The sequence below is a fragment of the Aegilops tauschii genome, chromosome 5 (assembly GCF_002575655.3).
Source record: "Aegilops tauschii subsp. strangulata cultivar AL8/78 chromosome 5, Aet v6.0, whole genome shotgun sequence".
NCBI classification, from domain to species: Eukaryota; Viridiplantae; Streptophyta; class Magnoliopsida; order Poales; family Poaceae; genus Aegilops; species Aegilops tauschii.
In genome coordinates, this window is record NC_053039.3 from 184852681 (window position 1) to 184869720 (window position 17040).

Below are 17040 nucleotides of genomic sequence, written 5' to 3' on the forward strand. Positions count from 1 at the left end.
TTATGGCAGATGTCCAATATGAAAACCCCACTTTGTCTGAAACGTGGTTTGTGCGGTGTTATGTCAATGGCCTTCGGGATGGAATCAAATATCAGCTAAGGCCTCTCAGACCTGCATCTGTAACTGAAGCATATTGGATGGCAAGAGATGTGGAACCTTCCCACCCTCCAAAAAAGACTTATACTGCTTACACACCTGGGTTTCAAAAATTTCAAACTTACACACAAACAAGACAAGCTCTGTCCCCAATACCACCTCTGCCTAAACCTCCTGACCCTGGTCCACAATCACAACATCAATTGAGAAAAAAGGGGAATGTTGGAGATGTGGAGACAAGTGGATCCCAGGCCACAAATGCAAGCTTATCCCAAATGTGCACTTAATGCAAGAAGAAGTCTCTGATACTGAAGAAACACCCCAAGAGGAAATACAGCAGGAAGATGCCCTTGAAGAAACTGAAGAAAGGGAGCACACCATGCATATATCTGCACAGGCTAGTGGAGCGTTTACTTTTACCCACACACCTACTGTCATTGTGACTATAGGGGGCAAAGCAGTGGTAGCTCTGTTAGACTCTGGCAGTAACTCTTCCTATATGGACCAAGATTTTGCAATCAAAGCCAACTGCAACTTACTACCTGCCCCTACAAGAGACATTGCTGTAGCAGGAGGAGGAATTCTCAAGTCAAAAGCCCTAGTACCGAATTGTGAATTCAATCTGCACAAACAACAGTTTGAGCACACTTTCAGGATTTTATCTCTGCCAAGTCATGAAGTAGTACTGGGCTGTGATTGGATGGCTAAATACAGCCCAATTTCCTTTGATCTCCCCAAAAATACTTTTGCTATCACACAAGAGGGAGTAGTTACTGAATTCCCCACCTGCATTCCTATGAACAACATTGTGGAAATCCCTGCTGAGCAAATGAACAAAATGTTGGAGAAACCAGTCAGTGGTTATGTCATTCAAAGGTGCAACCTGCACTTGGAACATGACAAAGATAACACTGTACCAGCAGAAGTAACACAATTACTTACGAAGTATGAAACTGTATTTGCGGAACCCACTGAGCTACCTCCCAAAAGAGAAATAGACCATGAAATACCCCTGAAACCAGGGTCTGTACCACCTCAAATGAGACCATACAGACTGCCACAAATCCAGAAGAAAGAAATGGAGCATCAGGTCAGACAATCACTAAGAGCTCATATTATCAGAGAAAGTCAAAGTCCATACGCTGCTCCTGCAATTCTGGTACAAAAGAAAGACACTACACAAAGACTTTGTATTGATTTCAGGAGAGTCAATTCTCAAACAATCAAGAATAAGTTCCCCATTCCAATCATAGAAGACTTGCTAGATGAGCTACATGGGGCAAAAAATTTCTCCAAATTGGACCTGAGGTCAGGTTATCACCAAATACGGATGAAAGAATCAGACATACACAAAACTGCATTCAGGACTCACTTTGGGCACTATGAATTCTTGGTAATGCCTTTTGGCCTCTCAAATGCCCCAGGCACTTTCCAAGCTTTAATGAACAAGATCTTTGGCAAGCATCTAAGGAAGTTCATACTAGTTTTTTTGATGATATACTCATTTTTAGTGAGACTTTAGAGGAGCACATCAAACACTTGGAAATAGCTTTGCAAATCCTTAAGGAAAATCAGTTATTTGCCAAATTGTCCAAGTGTGTGTTTGACACACGAAAGGTGGAGTACCTAGGACATGTGATCTCTGGGGAGGGACTCTCTACAGACCCTAAGAAGATTTCTGCCATTTCTGATTGGAAAACGCCAACTACTATTACACAACTCAGAAGTTTTTTGGGACTAGCTGGCTACTATAGGCGTTTCATCAAGAACTATGGCATGATTTGCAGGCCTCTCCACGATGCATTGAAGAAAGGACAATTTAAGTGGAATGACGAGCAGGAAAACGCCTTCATGGCCCTGAAAAAAGCTCTCATTACAGCACCTGTACTGGCTCTACCAGATTTTGAGCAACCATTTATTCTGGTGACTGATGCCTCTGGTACTGGCATTGGGGCTGTAATGCTTCAACAAGGGAGGGAAATTGCCTACTATAGTAAAGCATTATGTCCCACTAATGCTGCACTATCAACTTATGAAAAAGAGGCTCTTGCAATTATTGAAGCTCTCAAGAGGTGGAGGCACTATTTCCTCGGAAACAAGCTGATCATAAAGACAGACCAACAATCCCTGAAGTTCATTACTGACCAAAAACTTACAGAGGGCATCCAACACAAGTTAATGATGAAATTGCTTGAATTTGATTTCACTATCCAATATAAAAGAGGAGTCCTGAACAGAGTAGCAGATGCACTTTCTAGGAAATTTTCTCTCAACTCTATGTCCCAAGTTACTCCAGTTTGGGCACAAGATAAAGCTACAGAACAATGAGGAACATCAGGATTACACCCTTTCTTCTGGAATCCTGAGATATCAAGGAAAAATAGTTGTGGGGCACGATAATCAACTCAGGCAGAAACTACTCAATGCTCTCCACTCTTCCCCTGTAGGAGGTCACTCTGGCATGCGAGCTACATATCATAGAATCAAAGGAATCTTCTATTGGCCTGGCCTCAAGAAGGATACTGAAACATTTGTAGCTCACTGCCCTATCTGCCAAAGATCCAAACATGAACAGTGCCTTTCTCCTGGTCTGCTAGAACCACTACCCGTCCCTGACATGGCCTGGGCTCATGTTTCCATGGACTTCATAGAAGGGCTACCAAAATCACAGGGCATGGAAGTCATATTAGTTGTAGTGGACAAGTTTACTAAATATATGCCCACTATATTCCTCTGCCTCACCCTTATTCAGTTCAAACAGTGGCCCAAGCTTTTATTGACAACGTCATTAAGTTGCATGGTCCTCCAAGGCTCATTATCTCAGATAGGGACAGGATCTTTACTGGTAAACTGTGGAAAGACATTTTCCAAGCACTCAAAGTGGAGCTGCGATATAGTTCATCTTACCACCCACAGACTGATGGGCAAACAGAGAGATTGAACCAGTGTTTGGAGACTTATCTCAGGTGCATGACCACTAATCAGCCTAACAAATGGATGTCCTGGCTATCTCTTGCGGAATACTGGTATAATACCACATACCACACATCCCTCAAAATGTCCCCTTTCCAAGCCATGTATGGCTTTCCGCCTCCTCTCATCAGTGAATTGGCAATACCTGGACCAGAAGACTTGGAAGCAAGGGATTTCTTGGAATCTAAACAAGCAACTCTGGACCAGCTGAAATACAACTTGACACAAGCTCAAGAACGCATGAAAAGGTATGCTGACTTGAAAATATCAGAAAGGGAGTTCCAAGTAGGAGATATGGTCTACTTGAAGATGGCACCCTACAGGCTTGCAGCATTTGGGTTCCGAGGTGCTCTCAAGTTACAGCACAAGTATTATGGCCCCTTCATGATCACACAGAGAATTGGCAAGGTAGCATACAAACTCCAATTCCCAGAGCATATCAAGATACATCCTGTGTTTCATGTCGCCAGCTGAAACAACATTTGGGGCTTAAATCCATTCCCAGCCCAAATCTTCCAGTGGTTAACCAGGATGGCACTTTGAGAGCCGCACCACTTCTAGTGCTTCAAGTCAGACAGATCCCTAGAAAGAACATACCAGTGGTACAGTGGCTAGTGCAGTGGGAAAATTTAGCTCCTGAAGACGCCACTTGGGAAGATGCAGACTACATCAAGCACATGTTTCGGGAGTTTTTCAAACAAACCACCACAGCTTGGCGGACCAGTTCTTCCACAACAACCTGAGGACAGGTTGCATCTTAGGGGGAGGCAATGTCACGCCCAAGATATCTGAACCTGAAGAAGTATCAACATTCAGTTAACTGGAGCTCGTCCGGCAACGCTTCGCGGATATCCAACGGCTGTCATCACTCGGGTTAAATCCTCACTCGACGGCCGAGATCTTCTTTACTTACAGTTAACTCAGTTACTTATCACTTCGGCAAGTGAGCCTATATAACAGCCGGGCTATGGCTGAGCGAACATGTTTTTTGATTCCCCATTCTGCCTGATGGCTAGAACACACATACAGCAACCCTAGCTTAATAAATATGGGCCCTCTTGATTTGGCGATTTCCTCCCAAATTCCTTGTCTAAATCATACATACATGTTCTCTAGTCCATAGATCCAGTGTCGGGTCCTGACAGGCTGCGTCCGTTCATGGGCGTAGAACTTGTCGAACACCTTGCAGACGTCGGCTTTGATTGTATCCCAGCACGCCATAAGGAATTCGGCCGTGAATCCATCGGGTCCCGGGGCTATTCCATGGGGGAGCGCCTTGACCGCAGTCCAGATTTCTTCCTCAGAGAAAGGCAGCTCGAGCTCCTCGAGATCAAAGGAGCGGTCGTCAATCTGTTGCAGGTCGAGGGAGAAATCACGGGGTCTTGGAGCGCCAAGAAGCGAGGAGAAGTGGTGGTATGCCGCCTTGGCCATATCCCGCTCATCGGTGATCGCAGAACCCTTGGCTATATTATATTGTAATTAGACCTAATTTTAATATTCACTTATTAAAATCACAAATACACTACTTCCGTAATTTTGTGAATATTAATTGGCGTATGGGGCAGAACACTACCAATTTCAGTCCCAAGTTCGGAAAAGGTGGAAAAGACATAAACTAATTAACATTTTGCCTTAAGCTATGTTACGCGTCCACAATTTACTATCACCATTTTGTAAATGGAGAAGAAGTCAATCTCGATGAAAATCAACAACAACCAGTATGCACGATAGTAACATTTGTCACTAGCAAGCAGTACAAGTATATTGGCTCAATCGTTTGAGGACAAAAGAAAAGGGAGAAGAGATATGGGGGACCTGTAGGTGGAAGAATGCAATGCCGAAGCAGGGCTGCCACGTTGAGGATGAAGACGGTGCGTCGGAATGCCTCGCTTGGGGACAGCATTGACGCCTACGGCTCGGCGCTTGGGGCCGGACAACACCCCCAAGATCCCAAAATCGCGCAGGAGCTAAGGGGAATGAGATCTTTAGAGAAAAGACGCAGCCGAGCACGAGTAGGGCGCTAGCCTAGTCCGACTTTGAATCAACAAAGCCATCAACTGGCCAGGATACAACTGCAGAGTACAACGAAGAACAAGAACAACAGAAAGCAGCAAGGTACAGAGGCGCTGGAAAGCAGCTTACTGAGCCTCAAACACTTCACGCAGGAAGGATATACAATGAAGCACACAGCCGAAGAGGTTGAGGTCCTCCAGCACGGCTAAACCTGAGCGGAAGCAATGCCGGCTCTGGAGAGGAGTGAAGATGCACCTAAATGGCATGTTGTCACCAGACACTAAGGGCCTCGACACGACGCATCCATCCAAACTCCGCTCTTCGAAGAAGGCCACAACCTCCTCGCCTGGATCGCAAGGCGCCGCACCGTCTAAGAGCGGAGAGTTCCCCTGAACAAGAATGGACGCCGCCAGCAAACCCCAAGAGCGGATCAGAGCATCCATCTGAGTCGACGAGGCTCATCCAAAGCAGAGCAAGCTACACCTCCCAAGACCATAACGCGTCGGAGGAAAAGCGGAGGCTTGGGCGAAAAAGGGCATGCCATCGGCTGCAGTCACCGACCCCAAACAGCGCCCGCCACCACCCAGCCCTCAAGGCGACGCCTTCAAGAAGGTCGCGGCGCCAAAGACGCCGCCGCCGCCCACCGGAGTTAGGTTTTCACCCGAGAAGCTAGGTGGTGAGGAGTGGAAGGGCAGACCTTGACAGACGTCTCCATGAAGAAATCGGCGCCCGCGGGCGTCGTCGTCGTCGCGGCCGGCCGGAGCCGACCCGGGTTTCCCCCGATCTGGATCCCGACCACCAAAATCGCCTGCATTCCAGAGGCAGGCCAGCCAGCACGCCCAGGGACCCTCGCAGGAGAAGCGCACTGAGCCGGGAAGATGGCCAGTAGCCAGATCTGGCGCCGCCAGCCGCCAGGGCAGCCACGCGAGGCCCCAGCCCACCGGAGATCCGTCGGCCACCCGACCAGATCGCCGGCACCACGCCAACCCACTGCCCGCCGCAGGAGACAGGGGGCCTTGCCAGGGGCCGCCGCCCAGATCCGAGTCCCTCCGATGCAGATCGGAGCAGAGCAGGCCCCGCCGCCGCAGTCCCCGGCCACGCCCCAGGCCTGGCCCGGCGCCAGCCTCGTGCGGCGGCGAGGGGGAATGGAGAGAGAGGGGGTTACGCCGGCGGGAGGGAAATCGCCCCCCGAGACGCCCGCTAGGGGCGGCGCGGGGGAGGGGGGAGGGGAGGGAACGGGGGAATGAGATCCACTACTTCATCGCCTCCATGGACGCAGACTGGAAAGGAACCGTCGACCTCGACCTTGACGACCTTGCATCCTCCATCACGCAGTTGCTATTAGGGCCATGGTCCCATTGACCGGCCAGGGAGATCGACGAGGCACACGGGGATCCAAACCAAGCACCGTCGCAGCCACGAGGTGCGTGCAGGTGAGGACCGGGAGGTTGAAAACCCGAGGGGGATCTTGGGGGTGATCCTCAGATGCGGTGGATCCAAGTTGGCTAAACCATTTCCATGGCTAGGAGATCCGAGAAGACAAAGAAGACCATTTCCATGGCTGGGAGGTTCGACAAGACAAAGAAGACTCAAGAAAGGAGAAAAATGAAGGTACATGTTGGTGGGACCCCTATAGCCACAATACGTGCTAATACTAATAGTAGCGTGGATGGCCATGGTTTAGAGAAAACTTTGCTTAGTTGAGAAGATGACCCAACGTTGCTTCTGGTGTAGTACGTGTTTTTTTCTGACAAATAGTACTACGTGTTATAACTTAACTCAATCAGTGGCCATGAAAGAAAGAAAAATACTACCACGAACCATTTTAATGAATATATAGTATATAAATTCCCTTCTACTTAATATACCAATTTCAATAAAAAATGTTCAAACATAACTGACGAAAATTATAGGTACACACATCAATCTCTGATCTTCTTGGGCTTATAACAAGTTAATATAGCAAATCTTACACAGCATTAACAAATATACGTAGAGAAAATGATAAAAATATAAATTGCACAGTTGGAAAATTATGATTGCAAAAGATTCATACTTTTGAATGTGATCACATTTGATTCAAATCATCTTTAGATAAAACAAAAAAATATTATCTCAATAAAACATTATAAAATTCCAGCCCGCACATCACGCGGACCACTTTACTAGTTACCGAAACACCATTAACAGTAGCAAACCAAACCAACAGTTATTAAATGTTCAAGTAGAAAACCATGGCTACTGCATGGCAATCATGCAAGTGGTTGTCGTGGCTTGCCTAGGAATGAAGAGGTCACCGAGAAGAAGTGCGGAAGGGTCGCGGAAAAATTCGCCGGAAACAGTTCTCTCCCGGAGGGGGCTGTTTACGGGCAAGGACGAAATGGTCATTTTCACAATGGGACCACCTAGTGAAAATGATACTAACAGATAGAGGTCGACGAGACGAAGAAGTAGGCGTTGGATTCACGTCAAACGGAGTTACGGTTGAAAAGATACGGACGTTCATTCGTTAGGCAGAAAAAGAATAAAAATGTATTCAGTTCTGCTCTTAACTAGTGAACGTTCGCAATACAAAGGTTTCGGCCGGCGGCTGAATAAAGAAAACGTATTTCTGGAAATACGCCTTCCTGCAGAGAAAACGTATTTCAGTTATAACCCGCAGAGAACTACGCTTTCAACTACAGAAAATGTAAACTTAGAAATACGCTTTCACTTATCCATGTCACCAGGCGGGGCAACGCGTGGAGTGGATGACAGGTGGGTTCGGGGCGACGCGGGGCCTACCTGGCATGGCCTTCTTCTTCCTCCCGCATACGTGCACCTGGCCGAGGGAGGAGCTCGCCCCGACGGCGATTGCTGGCGGCACGGGTCACCTCAGGTGGCGCCCGGCCTACCGGCGGATGCGAGGGAACACGGCGGAGACGACCCCAGGTGGCGTGGTCGTCAGGGAGCTTGGGAACGGCGGCTGCGCTCGCCGTGGCGGACGGCGTCCTCGGGTGAAGGCGGGCACGGCGCCTCGATGCGCCGGAGGAGGGGATGAAGAGTGGGGGAGTGTCGTCGGGCTCTGCTGGTTCTAGTGGTGAAGAAAGGATGGGGAGAAGGGGTACGGTTCGCCGGAATTTAAGAGGGCCGAGTGAAAGTGCAACTATCCCTGGATGGTTTTGGTAATTCCTAACAACATATAGCTCATTGAACTAATGCTCTTTCAAGATGATCATTTCAGAAAGTTCAATGATTGGCATGGCATGGACTAGGAATGTGGACCCCTCAAAATGCTAAGGACACATATTGGCTCAAGCTCAAGACTCTACATTTTCATTTTAGTGATCCAAGATCACATTGAGTCCGTAGGAAAGCCAATACTATTAAAAGGGGATGAGGTGTTGCTTAATGGCTTGCTTGCTCAAAATGCTTAGTGATATGCTCCAAAAGCCCTCAACCACTTTCTCATATCCACATATGTCCCATACCAAAAGTCAAATTCGGCCCCACCGATTTGATCTATCCGGCGCCACCGAGTTCATTTGACATAGCCATAGCCAGAAACCCTAATCAGTTCGTCTCACCGATAGGGATCTCGGTCTCACCGAGATGGGATTGCAAACTCTCTGTTTCCCTTCGTAACGTTGCGGTCTAACCGAGATGAGCGATCGGTCCCACCAAGTTCGCAATGCAAACTCTCTGTTTCCTTTTCGTAACGTTTCAGTCTCACCGAAATGAGCGATCGGTTCCACCGAGTTTGCCTGACCAACTCTCTGTTTGCCTATTACAGAAATCGGTCTCACCGAGTTTATGTGATCGGTCTGACCGAGATTACGTTATGCCCTAACCCTAATGAAATCAGTCCCACCGAGTTGACATGTTGGTCCCACCGAAAAGCCTAACGTTCACATTTTGAACTGAATCGGTCCGACCGAGTTTCATGATTCGGTCCCACCGAGTTTGGTAAATTGTGTGTAATGGTTAGATTTTGTGTGGAGGCTATATATACCCCTCCACCCATCCTCCATTTGTGGAGAGAGCCATCAGAACGTGCCTACACTTCTACCATTCATTTTCTGAGAGAGAACCACCTACTCATGTGTTGAGACCAAGATATTCCAATCCAACCACAAGAATCTTGATCTCTAGCCTTCCCCAAGTTGCTTTCCACTCAAATCATCTTGCCACCAAATCCAAATATGTGAGAGAGAGTTGAGTGTTGGGGAGACTATCATTTGAAGCACAAGAGAAGGAGTCCATCATCAACACACCATCTATTACCTTTTGGAGAGTGGTGTCTCCTAGATTGGTTAGGTGTCACTTGGGATCCTCCGTCAAGATTGTGGAGTTGAACCAAGGAGTTTGTACGGGCAAGGAGATCGCCTACTTTGTGAAGATCTACCCTAGTGAGGCAAGTCCTTTGTGAGCGATGGCCATGGTGGGAGAGACAAGGTTGCTTCTTCGTGGACCCTTCGTGGGTGGAGCCCTCCGTGGACTCATGCAATCGTTACCCTTCATGGGTTGCAGTCTCCATCAACGTGAATGTACGATAGCACCACCTATCGGAACCACGCCAAAAATCTCCGTGTCTACATTGTGTTTGCTCCCTCCAAACTCCTCCCTTTACCTTCATATGCTATGATTTACATTCCGCTGCTATACTCTTAGATTTGCATATGTAGGTTGATTGCTTGACTTGTGCTAAGTTGCTAAAATCTGCCAAGACTTAAAATCGGGAAAAGGCTAGATTTTTATTTGGTCAAGTAGTCTAATCACCCCCCTCTAGACATACTTTCGATCCTACACCGAGGCGGCGACCGTGGCGGCAAACCGAGGCGAGGAGGGGCACTGGAGCTCATTGGAGTAGCTAGGTGGGGCTCTGGGAGGAGGAGGAGGCTGCTGGTGAGGTCGAGGGAGCTCGGGGTGGGCTTATATAGCCGAGACGACGCGGTGCTCGGACGTGGCCGCGGTGACGCCTGTGCCATCGCGCTGGCGCGAGCATAGGCACGGGGAGGGAGGGGAGACGCGTCCAAAGGGTTCATGGGGCAGAGGAAACCAAGGGGGCACGGGGAAGAAGAAGACACGGCCAAGGAAACGACGAACGCCCACGGGTACGCACTGTTTCTCGACGGGGTCGGCTCGCCGGGGAAGCAAATGGAGGGGGAGAGGAGTCCAGGGAGAAGAGGACGACGAGGGTGAGCTGGGATACACGCCCTTGCACGCTGAACCGCTGAGCAGGAGAGGGCCCGAAGCAAAACGACGCTCTGGACGCGCTCACTGCATACCAAGTTAGTGGTCACCACTCAGACTGGCAAGGATAGGACTCGATGGGCAGGCAAACGCTGTCTACGGTGTAGTCCTTACTACCAGGAGCAGACTGGAGGTGATAGATCAAGAAATGGCATTGTGGTTGGGTTGGAATGATGCCCGGAAGTTTGCTGTAGCAAACTTGACTACACCGTTGTGACCAACAGAGTGGGGTTAAGTGAAAAACTTGATGTCAGGGAGGTTTAGGATAGGAAGGACTATAGTCCTGTGAAGTTTGGGGGGATTTGGACCAAGTGTTTAGCATAGTTGCTTTGCAACTGCCAATCTGGTCCAGAAAAAAATGATGAAGTATCACTCACTAGGAGTGATGGATTGAGCTGAAAATGAACATGGCAGGATGATTTGGGCATAGGAGAGTGTCATAAAAATTGCATGCCATTTGGCCAAGCCAAAATGGCACTTCCTTCATACATCACCTCTCTGGACAGAATCTTGGGAAAAATCCTGAGGGAAAATGGCTACATGAAATGATCCCAAAACTTATGGAGATAGGTTATATGGATAGGAGAAGGTCTTGGTAAATTTTCAACAATAATGAAGCAATATAAAATATACTTGCTTCACAAGCTGAAAAGACAGAAACAAAGAATTGAAGGTGTGCTCACATGGATGGATAAAATGAGCTCAAATTTTGATGAGAGTTATGATTTGATCATGTGAGGGACCATGAAAAATTTCAACTCATTTGGATCACACTAGCTAGTACTTCCTTCACACTGGCTTCCCTCAGGCAGGAACTTTGAAAAATGGCTCAGGAAGGTTCACTGGGCAAATTAAGTTGAATTTTGGCATGAGGCAATGATATGGATAGGAAAAGGTGTCCAAAAAATTTGGGGTCAATCAAGCAAAGATAAATGACACTTCTCAAAAATCCAATGAGGGCAAAATGAGAAAAGGAATATTTGTGAATTATCTTTGATGATGCCAAGGAAGGATTTTCACTTATCTGTGGAAGATATGACCCAAACAATTTATGAGAATTATTTTGGAATTTTAGGAGTGACAGAAATATAGGTTGCTTCACAACCTAGCACTACTGCAGGATGCTGCTAACGCGACACTACGATCAGAGACCCTTTGACGAAACTGTGTGCGATGCATTAATCACAAACGGGGATGTAAAAAACCGTCAAAAAAGGTGCAAAATGTTTGCGATGGCGGAGCCATCAAACACGGTTCAGATTTTAGTTGTGTGTGCGATTCAGGGCACACGGTTAACCCGTTCGAACTGTTTGCGATGAGGCAGAACAATAGAAACGGGCAGCCATATCAATGTGTGTCCGATATACGGCATACAGTTCTCTCCGATGAACCGTTTGCTATTAGGGAGTGCAACATAAACGGTTAGCCAGATCAAGGTGTGTGTGATATAGGGCATACGGTTCACTCGAACGAACTGTATTCGATTAGCGAACGCAACAAAAACGGTTCAACTTAACAAGATGTGTGTGATACGTGGCAAACAGCTGACTCGGATGAACTGTTTGCGATGAGAAATTACAACACAGACGGTTAATACTAGTTCGTGTGCGATTCTGTGTGTACAAAAAACTTTGAAAAATGCAAACTAGTTGCTTGCGGTGGCTAGGAGTATCGCACACAATGCGTCTGCGAGTACTCGTGTGCGATGATTAGTAAGTTACACATGCATTTACTTATGTTAACACTTGTGTGATAAATAACATGTGGCACCGGATACGGTATTCGGGTTGTGTGTGTGCTCCACTTAGTCTTCCCGCGCTCCAGCGAATGCTTCCCGTGCTCCAGTGAATGCTTCCCGCGCTCCACATAGGTGAATTGTAAAATCCACGCCTATTCCCTCACCGGTTTCCCGCCACCAGCTAACGGCTTGCTGCATATAACCCAGGCGGCAACGCACCGCCGCGACACTCTGCGAAGATCTAGTCCTCACCCATCTACCATTAGTTATTCCAAGCATGCCAGACAACGACCAAAGCTTTGACGTCGACGCCTACCTACGTTACATCTTCGGCGAGGAGAACGAGCCGGAGCAGGTCGGGGAGCAAGAGCTTCATCGGCCGGTGCAGGCACCATGGCCCATCGACAGCGATATCGGCGTCACAGTCCTTGGGAGCACAATCGACATATTGCAGAGGAGGTGTGATGAGCAGTTTGCCATCCACCGTGCAAAAGATCCAGAGCTGCTCGGCGGCATGATCGACGACCCACCCGAAGAACCGTCGTCACCAGTGCTCATCGAGAGCCTGATGCCCCGTAAGGAATGGGCAGAGGACCTCTACGATTCAGTGAAGACAAAGGCAGCCTGCGGTTTCATCATTGCCCGCGGCGACCGTGTCAACCTCGATCCCGATGATGTGGTGGCCAGGCTCGAGCGCATCCTTGGCGGAGTTGACGTCCCCGACGAAGTAGAACATCGCCAACATGATATCTTGAGGATGTAGGTGATCGACGGAATTTGCTACCAGGCCAGAGACATGGAAATGGAGCGGTTCCGCGGAGTTGTCATGCGCGCGATTGCACGCTGTCAAGATCTTCTGGAAAAGGCCCAGCAGCCCCAAGATCCTCCCAACGCCAGCAGCTCCGTAGGCGGAGGCGGGTCGGGACACTTGGAGTGAACGGCCGCAAGGGTGCTATGCTGATCATGGAGTCCGAGAAGACCATCGTCGGAAGGCCGTCAGCTCATCCTTTTAGCTTATATTTTATTATAATTGTATGCATATGTAGGTCGTGAGTGTTCTGGTCCTTGCCGCATTTGGCATTTTAAATTATCCTGAATATGTAAGACAATTATTAAGAATTATTAACTGTTGCCATTGTAACTTTGACTCAACGGCGAGCAGAGCGTGCACAGGGATGCTAGAGCGGAGCGCGCCGCGGTCGCCTCAACAGTGAGCAACCACGTGGTCAACCTTCTGCCATCAATAAATTGTGACCTTGTTTCTCCTCACATTGCTAATTACAACGCAATAAGTAATTGCAAATCTGTTCACACCTATCAAACTAATATGTCTTCACACTTAGCACCGGGCTATAAAAACTACCCACTCGAAAATTACTTCACAGTTCCTCTCCTCATCACCCACAAAACTGGTTTTTTCTGTCAAGTCATTCCGCCATGACCGGTAGGAGGAGTTTAGGGTGGACATATAACCAGGCAGCAAAGACCAAGGCCGCGGAAGCACTAGAGAGGTCCCGCCGCGAAGCCGCAGCCGCAGCAGAGATGTCCCGGCGCGCCACGGAGCCCTCGAACGAGCTCTCACGGGCACACGAGGGCCCTCACAAGTGCATTCACGGCATCGGCCATCGCGACGAGCCGGCGTTCCTGAAGTCCTTCGCCGGTGACGACGACATTCTCGCTGGCGTCACTACGCAGCAGGAGCTGGTCGACGGCTTGATGAAGCTGCTCAAGATCAGCGATGCCTCGGTTGACAAGGCGACCGGCCTCGTCGAGCAACTCATGGGTGACAATGCGAAGCTCCTTAAGTTGGTCGCCAAGAAGGAGGAGGAGGCCGCCGGCTGGAAATGCTGCATGAGCAGAGCAGTGCCTCGGAGATGACGCTGAAAGCGGTCATCGAGGAACTGATGGGTGGCTTGAGGAAGCTCTAGATCAAGCACGAGCAGGAGGTGGAGGAATCCGTGGCTGCTTTCAAGAAAAGTCGTGAGGAATTAAAGAAGGAGCTGGAGGATTTCGCTGCCCGGCGATCCATCGACGAGTAGAGACAGTAGCGACCCAGATCGTTGTCTGCAATTTCCTTCTTCTCTTGCCCCCGTGTCTTCCAGGCTTTGCCGCATGTGGCATTTTAAATTATCCGGAATATGTACGACAATTATTATCTGCGCCATTGTAAATTTGTTGTCGTATTATCCGTAGTCATTTTATTTGTGGTCGTATTATCCGTTGCCCTATGTGGCAATTTAAATTAGGGCGGAATACGAGTTGAAAACACGAACAAAGCAAATGCTGCCATGGGATCACAAGCAAACACCCTCCGTCCAGGTGCTTTAATAACCCATTAATGGAGAAGTTATGAGCGAGGCGGGCGGCGGCTGTGATACGTCTCCGTCGTATCTACTTTTCCAAACACTTTTGCCCTTGTTTTGGACTCTAACTTGCATGATTTGAATGGAACTAACCCGGACTAACGCTGTTTTCAACAGACTTTCCATGGTGTTAGTTATGTGCAGAAACAAAAGTTCTCGGAATGACCTGAAACTCCACGGAGATTATTTTTGGAAATAATAAAAAATATTGGCGAAAGAATCAAGGCCAGGGGGGCCACCACCTGTCCACGAGGGTGGGTGGCGCGCCTGCCCCCCTGGGCGCGCCCCCCGCCTCGTGGCCCCCCCTGTTGCTCCACCGACCTCAACTCCAACTCCATATATTCGTGTTCGGGGAGAAAAAACTCAGAGAGAAAGATTCATCACGTTTTACGATACGGAGCCGCCGCCAAGCCCTAAACTCTCTCGGGAGGGCTGATCTGGAGTCCGTTCGGGGCTCCGGAGAGGGGAATCCGTCGCCATCGTCATCATCAACCATCCTCCACCACCAATTTCATGATGCTCACCGCCGTGCGTGAGTAATTCCATCGTAGGCTTGCTGGACGGTGACGGGTTGGGTGAGATTTATCATGTAATCGAGTTAGTTTTGTTAGGGTTTGATCCCTATTATCCACTATGTTCTGAGATTGATGTTGCTATGACTTTGCTATGCTTAATGCTTGTCACTAGGGCCCGAGTGCCATGATTTCAGATCTGAACCTATTATGTTTTCATGAATATATGTGAGTTCTTGATCTTATCTTGCAAGTCTATAGTCACCTACTATGTGTTATGATCCGGCAACCCCGAAGTGACAATAATCGGGACCACTCCCGGTGACGACCGTAGTTTGAGGAGTTCATGTATTCACTATGTGTTAATGCTTTGGTCCGGTACTCTATTAAAAGGAGGCCTTAATATCCCTTAGTTTCCGTTAGGACCCCGCTGCCACGGGAGGGTAGGACAAAAGATGTCATGCAAGTTCTTTTTCATAAGCACGTATGCCTATATTTAGAATACATGCCTACATTATATTGATGAATTGGAGCTAGTTCTGTGTCACCCTATGTTATGATTGTTACATGATGAACCGTATCTGGCATAATTCTCCATCACCGATCCAATGCCTACGAGCTTTTCACATATTGTTCTTCGCTTATTTACTTTTCCGTTGCTACTGTTAGAATCACTACAAAACCCAAAAATATTACTTTTGCTATCGTTACCGTTACTTCCATATTACTTTGCTACTAAATACTTTGCTGCAGATACTAAGTTATCCAGGTGTGGTTGAATTGACAACTCAACTGCTAATACTTGAGAATATTCTTTGGCTCCCCTTGTGTCGAATCAATAAATTTGGGTTGAATACTCTACCCTCAAAAACTGTTGCGATCCCCTATACTTGTGGGTTATCAAGACTATTTTCTGGCGCCGTTGCCGGGGAGCATAGCTCTATTCTTTGAGTCACTTGGGATTTATATCTGTTGGTCACTATGAAGAACTTGAAAGACGAGAAAACAAAAATTTATCCCTCAACTACGAGGGGAGGTAAGGAACTGCCATCTAGCTCTGCACTTGATTCACCTTCTGTTTTTGAGTCTTCTGTTTTGAGTAAGCTTGCGACACCTAAACCTGCTTCTGCTATTCATTCTGATATGTCGCATGTTATTGATGATGCCACTTGTGCTATGCATGATACTTATGATGAAACTACTTCTATGCTTGATACTACTGTGCCACTTGGTGAATTTCTTGATGAACAACTTGCTAGGGCTAGAGAGAATGAAATTATTGAAACTGATAATATTGATGAAAGTGGTGATGAAGGCTCTCCCAATAAATATGAATTGCCTGTTGTGCCTGAGGGCTTTGTTATGGATGAAGAAACTAAAAGAGACTTTCTTGCTTGCAATGATAGAAGTGATCTTAAGAAATTATTAGCTAAGCCTAAACAAAAAACTCTGAATGCTAGAATGAAATATGATCCCGCTTATGCTACTTCACCTATCTTTGTTACTGATAAGGATTATGAATTCTCTATTGATCCTAATATAATTACTTTGGTTGAATCTGATCCTTTTTATGGCTATGAATCTGAAACTGTTGTAGCACATCTTACTAAATTAAATGATATAGCCACCCTGTTCACTAATGATGAGAGAACTCGCTACCTTTATATCCTTAAAATATTTTCGTTCTCATTAAAGGGTGATGCTAAGATATGGTTTAATTCTCTTGATCCTGGTTGTGTGCGTAGTCCTTAGGATATGATTTATTACTTCTCTGCTGAATATTTCCCCGCTCATAAGAAACAAGCTGCTTTAAGGGAAATATATAATTTTGTGCAAATTGAAGAAGAGAGTCTCCCACAAGCTTGGGGGAGGCTTCTCGAATTACATAATGCTTTGCGTGATCATCCTCTTAAGAAAAATGAAATACTTGATATCTTTTATAATGGACTAACCGATGCTTCCAGAGGTTACCTGGATAGTTGTGCTGATTCTGTTTTCAGGGAAAGAACACCGGATGAAGCTGAAATTCTATTGAATAATATGTTGACCAATGAAAATAACTGGACACTTCCTGAGCCAACTCCTGAGCCTATTCCTAAGCCAACCCCGAAGA